We start from the raw sequence: 7,030 nt of genomic DNA, 5'->3' as shown, positions 1-7,030 counted from the left end.
TCCCTACAGGTCCAATATATAACAATTTATATGCATCTATGGAAGTATGTTCTTTGGCTTCCCTAAACCATTCTCTTTGCTGATTTGTTTTTTGGGGTTTTTTTGGTATCATAAAGAATTTCATGAATTTACTTATGTGTTTTTTGTTTGTTTGTTTGTTTTAACATCTTTATTGGAGTATAATTGCTTTACAATGGTGTGTTAGTTTCTGCTTTATAACAAAGTGAATCAGTTATACATATACATATATCCCCATATCTCCTCCCTCCTGTGTCTCCCTCCTACCCTCCCTATCCCACCCCTCTAGGTGGTCGCAAAGCACCAAGCTGATCTCCCTGTGCTATGCGGCTGCTTCCCACTAGCTATCGGTTTTACGTGTGGTAGTGTATATATGTACTTGCCACTCTCTCACTCTTTGCTGATTTGAAAGATCTCATTTGAGATCCAGGCCCAGCTCTGCCACTTTCACTTTCCTTATTTAGGAGACTAGATTAATAAAACACACTTTACAAGTTTGCTATGGGGATTTAATGAGGTGGCATATGTAAAATGATGCAAAACAACATTTGCCAAGTACCAAACACTCCATAGGTGCCAGTGTTTTTAATTCCCTCAGCAACATACTTTAAATCAGAACACTGATTTTCCTGAGGTAAGGGATTTGCTCAAGCTCACTAAGGGTCAGAACCAGCATTAAACCATGATCTCTGACCATGAAGCCCATGCTCGTCAAGAGTGGTTTTGTAAACTAGAACGATGAGATCCAGGAATTCTTAAAAGGTAAGAAGTCAGCTTTCTAAGATTGTATGCACAATTCAGAAATAATAGGAAATTGTGATAATATGAAATTCACCTATATCTACTTAGCACAAAATATTTCAGAATCTTGCGCATTATTTTGACTAGTCCATGACTTTTCCTATCTCACAAATAAGCAATGTGAGAGAAACTGAAATGTTTTCTCTTGGCCTCAAAAATCTTATCAGAGATACAGGAGTCATAGGACAGCATAGCAGAGCTTTAAGTTTGCTAAACTACAGAACAGGAGGTCACAGTGGCCTTCTCAGGCATAATGAATCAACAACCTAAGTCAACTCAAAATGACATAGATCGTGGGGAGAATGGAGAAAGTTGACTGCCATGTCAGCAAATAATCATGTATCTAATTCTGCTTCCAAGAAATAAGAGCACTTTAACTTCCATGATCAGGATATGGTCCTCCACTGTGGGTGAACAATTCTGAGGCATCAGTGACCTAAAACCTACATAACAACAGCAACAATAAAATATGGTCATGGCAAAGAAATTCATTAAATGAAAAATAGTAATTAGGATCAACTTCTACAGTCCGTATCAATAGTATAATGTTCCAAAAATTTTCCCACAGAAATTAAGGTGAATACGTCTATAGAAAAAACCCACAAAAAATGTTCACTTTGGTGCACCGTCAAGTTTGTAGGAACAAGGTGGGGTGTTTTTTTTATTGACTAATATTTCATGATTATAACACAGCACTGAGCTGGCATGTTATAATGATTTGCTGTAAACGATTGAGTGGATAAATAATCTGCAAAGTAGACTTCTAAGAACTTGAAAAGTGTAAGTTTGTATTTATCATTGTTGCTGTTTGTGGTCAAGCAGTACACGAAGGTATAATACGTGTTTTTAAAAAGTATATATGTTGATCATATTCGTGATTGGAAATTTCAACCACATACAAAAAATTATAAAACGAAAACTCTTCTATGATTTTCACTCCCTAAGATAAGTTTGATTAAAAAGTAGATAGCAAAAAAAAAAAAAAAAAGTAGATAGCATTTCAGATTTCAAAGAAACTGCTAATTCAGGATTCTTGAACTTCTTGGTTAGCTCCTTTTATTGGTATATCTATTGATCAGAACTTGCTACTTCTCAGCATGGTTTTTTTAATTCTTTTTAAAAAACTTTTATTAGAGTATAGTTGATTTCAGCATATTTATGCAATTTGTAATTGATGCTTACAAAGATAAATCAGAGCCACTGCAAAATTCCAGTGACCCTTTTAAAATCAAATTTTTCTTAAATAATAAATGTCTAAGGTCAATAATTCAGAGACCAAAGGATGGGCAGTGAAAAACTCTCCTTCCTCACTCTTAGTTCCTCCTTTTCCTTCTCCAGAGGCAATTACTGTTTCCAGTCTCTGGTATATCACTTTTTTTTTTTTTTTTTTTACATCTTTATTGGAGTGTAATTGCTTTACAATGGTGTGTTAGTTTCTGCTTTAAAACAAAGTGAATCAGTTATACATATACATATGTTCCCATGTCTCTTCCCTCTCGCGTCTCCCTCCCACCCTCCCTATCCCACCCCTCTACGTGGTCACAAAGCACCGAGCTGATCTCCCTGGGCTATGCGGGTGCTTGCCACTAGCTATTTTACATTTGGTAGTGTATATATGTCCATGCCACTCTCTCACTTTGTCACAGCTTACCCTTCCCCCTCCCCATATCCTCAAGTCCATTCTCTAGTAGGTCTGTGTCTTTTTTTTTTTTAACATCTTTATTGGGGTATAATTGCTTTACAATGGTGTGTTAGTTTCTGCTTTATAACAGAGTGAGTCAGTTATACATATATATATGTTCCCATATCTCTTCCCTCTTTGTCTCCCTCCCTCCCACCCTCCCTATCCCACCCCTCCAGACAGCCACAAAGAACCGAGCCGGTTTCCCTGTGCCATGCGGCTGCTTCCCACTGGCTATCTACCTTACGTTTGTTAGTATATATATGTCCATGTCTCTCTCTCGCCCTAACACACCTCACCCTTCCCCCTCCCCATATCCTCAAGTCTGTTCTCCAGTAGGTCTCTGTCTTTATTCCTGTTTTACCCCTAGGTTCTTCATAACATTTTTTTTTCTTAAATTCCATATATATGTGTTAGCATACGGTATTTGTCCTTCTCTTTCTGACTTACTTCACTCTGTATGACAGACTCTAGATCTATCCACCTCATTACAAATAGCTCATTCGTTTCTTTTTATGGCTGAGTAATATTCCATTGTATATATGTGCCACATCTTCTTCTTATTCATTCATCCGACGATGGACACTTAGGTTGTTTCCATCTCCGGGCTATTGTAAATAGAGCTGCAATGAACATTTTGGTACATGACCCTTTTTGAATCATGGTTTCCTCAGGGTGTATGCCCAGTAGTGGGACTGCTGGGTCATATGGTAGTTCTATCTGTAGTTTTCTAAGGAACCTCCATGCTCTTCTCCATAGTGGCTGAACCAATTCACATTCCCACCAGCAGTGCAAGAGTGTTCCCTTTTCTCCACACCCTCTCCAGCATTTATTGTTTCTAGATTTCTTGATGATGGCCATTCTGACTGGTGTGAGATGATATCTCATTGTAGTTTTGACTTGCATTTCTCTAATGATTAATGATGTGGAGCATTCTTTCATGTGTTTGTTGGCGGTCTGTATAACTTCTTTGGAGAAATGTCTATTTAGGTCTTCTGCCCATTTTTGGATTGGGTTGTTTGTTTTTTTGTTATTGAGCTGCATGAGCTGCTTGTAAATTTTGGAGATTAATCCTTTGTCAGTTGCTTCATTTGCATATCATTTGGTATATCCTTTTAAAGACTCTATTCCTGCATAAGGATTTCAACATATACATACACATTCAGAGGGTCAGTTGTTATTTGTTCTTGTCACTGACTGCTTATTCAAATCTGCTCTGAAGAGCTATTTCCTTCCTGCATCTTGGAGAAAATGTAGGTCAAGATCTATTATTTTTCTAGTTCATCTCAGATAAATCCTCCAGTTCCTTCTAGTCACAAAAAATGTCTTAACCCTGTAACTCCATGTTCAGTTCAGTGCAATAAGAAACAGAAACAATGCTGTCAACTTCATTTAAAGTTCTATCCTCTCTCTCCAGCCTTAACTCAAGCTGCCTTAGCCTGGCTGGTGGAAGCCTGTGTGGGCTTCCTCTGCTTCCCTACATCAGCTTCTCCCCCTCTCACTAAGCTGCTCCTGGCGACTCCATGTTTTAAGTTGTGACTCAGACACCACTGTGCCCCCAAACTCCAAGAAACCAGTACTAAGCTTCTCCAGGGAGTCTGATGGTCTTTCTAGGTAGGCTTGAAATAAAGGAAAGTCGCTCCTCCTGCCCTCTCAAGGATGACGTTGGGGTGGGAGAGACTCTCAGTGTGTTCTGGGTCTCTCCTCACCTTTGGATTGGGGGAGGGTCAAGAAGTACAAAACCATGTTTTATAAACTCCTTTGCAATTGCTGCATACTTAGCCTGGCACTTACTTGGAAACATGGAACTACTTGGCACCTAGTGTTTTAGGGCTTCAGCTGAAAACATGACAGAGATAGTGTGTGTGTATGTCTATATAAAGAAATAGAGAAGTCTACCTTCTTCTAAATCATTTTAGATGTATCATCAAGGAATCAAGTATTCTCATAATTTTTAATTGGGTTATTTTTCTACACTCTAATATGAGTATTGGTCACCCACTAGCATGTATGGTCATTTATGAGAATAAAAACATTTGATTAATCAAATCACCCATTTTTGCCATATTAAGAATGTCCTTGGGGCTTCCCTGGTGGCGCAGTGGTTGAGAGTCCGCCTGCCGAGGCAGGGGACGCGGGTTCGTGCCCCGGTCCGGGAAGATCCCACATGCCGCGGAGCGGCTGGGCCCGTGAGCCATGGCTGCTGAGCCTGCGCGTCTGGAGCCTGTGCTCCGCAGCGGGAGAGGCCACAGCAGTGAGAGGCCCCCGGGAAAAAAAAAAAAAAAAAAAAAAAAGAAGAATGTCCTTGGAGAGGACAATCTTTCCTAAGTAAAAGGCAAGCTTCACAAGGAGAGGATCTCCCCCCCTTTTTTTTTCTTCCTGGACCACAGATGCAAGAAGCCATAAACCAGGGGGGACAAAAGCCCATTTTGAAGAGTGAGGAAACAGAAAGATAGATGTGGCTGGGACCTTCTTATCTTCTCGAAGCCATGCATTAGTCCAGATGCTTGTCTCCAGACTTATTGTTATGTGAGGAAAAGAACCAACAGTACAGGTTCATTGCTCTGCCGTAGATAGATTTATCTCCCACTCGTGGCTTCAGAGCAGCAGACCCAATAATTGTCTCCCACAGTGCTCATAAAGCTATAAATATTTTCTATAGATGCTTATATGAGAGACAAATACTTACAAGACACTTATTTTTTCACTTCGGGTAGGATAAGTTTTAAATAAAAACAGAATTAATCTAATACATAGGAAGAGTCCTCTCGGTCAATAGATTAAAAATTTAACACTTTTTTCGATAACTGCTTTATATTCCTTAGTATGCATCTACCATTATTTATTTAGACAGTCTTGTAGACGGGCATTCAGGTTAATTCAATATTTTAAAATCTCCTTTCTTTTTTACATTACAGGCAATTATATAATAAATATGTTTAAGTACTACTGCTTTTATTTTCCTAAGCTAGACTCTGAAGAGTGGACACAGGTTATATGCCCTTTTGATTTTTAGACATACTACCAACAATTTACGCTCCTACCACAGTGAAGTGCACATTTTCTCTCATTCTCACCAACACTGCCTTTTTAAAAAGTAATTTTGACCAAGCTTAATAGATTATATAATTGCTTTAACTTTTATTTATCAGATGTTAAAAGGTAAACCAAGGCACATTAAAATTTACAAGAGTTTATTTCAGCAAACATTGGTTCGAATTGGGCAGCACCAAACTGAAAGTGTTTAGGAGTGCTCTGCTGACAGAAGCCAAGGGAAAGACTTTTCCAGAGAAGATCAGAGGCAAAGCAAAGAAATTATCTCATTGGCTACAGCTTAGGCAGTTGCCTTATTTGGGGAAGCCTGGTTGGCTCTTAATGATTAGTTGTTCTTCGGTTTTGTTTTCTTGGATTCGAGGGCCTTGACTCTGACTTAGATTTCGGTTTGCTTACCTAGGTTACCAAGGCATTAGAGACACCTCAGTCTAACTGCCTCCTTGTTTAATTACTATAACACAGACTGCAACTGAGGTTGAGCATCTTTTCATATATATGTCCACCACTTGCATTTCTTTTTTATGAATAGGCTTTGCCCTTTTTTGGTCTTTTTCTTTGAAGTTCTTTGCCTATGAAATATTCACTGTGTGTTATTAACCTTGTTAATTTGGAGTCTTGCTACACAAAATTTTTATCTATTCAAAAACGTGCATCTTCTTTTTTATGACTTCTAGTTTTCTGTTTTGCTGAAGAAAATCCTCCCACCTTATGTGAAAATTTAGATTTTAATCTAATGCATCTGGATTAGTGGTCCTTGAAATAAGAGAAAGTGTTACAGAAGTTACACAGAATAGCCCAACTGGATTATGCATGAAAACGTTCAGTAGAAACATTTCCATTATTGTACAATTAGAGGTGTATAGTTGATGCATGTCCTAAATTAATTTAGACGTGGATCTGAATTGAGGAGGGGAGGTCACTTACATGTGACTATGTATACATTGATGTCTCAGTGTACCCATAGTCATAATACTCCAATTCATAATACTCTAAAATGAATACAGAGACACAGTATGACTCTAGTATGACCATACATCATTCTACTAGATTTTGTATGTTCCAATGTCAATGATGTAGAGATGTTCAGTAAATATTGGGCTCAGATTTTGCTTTGTTATATCTCTTAGGTGTATTGATAAAAGTCTCCTGCCAGGTGTCCTTTTATCTCTGGCTACCTTGAGCACATTGCCTCTCAAGCAGCATATGATGCTAGAACTTGTGTAAGAATCATATCCACTTTCCTAGCTCCATTCTACATTTTTTCCCCTTTTATATCTTAGGCCATGTCCTCTGTTATCAACATACAATTCAGGATAGTGTCACTGATGTCACATTGAATATTTTCTATGGGAGAGCATACAGATTTATAACTCTTCTCTATTTTACTTTATTTTATTTTTATATTATTATTTTTTTTTTGCAGTACGCTGGCCTCTCGCTGTTGTGGCCTCTCCCGTTGTGGAGCACAGGCTCTGG

This window comes from Lipotes vexillifer, unplaced genomic scaffold (genome assembly GCF_000442215.2).
Source record: "Lipotes vexillifer unplaced genomic scaffold, Lipotes_vexillifer_v1.1 scaffold96, whole genome shotgun sequence".
NCBI lineage: Eukaryota > Metazoa > Chordata > Mammalia > Artiodactyla > Lipotidae > Lipotes > Lipotes vexillifer.
This window is presented reverse-complemented; position numbering follows the sequence as displayed.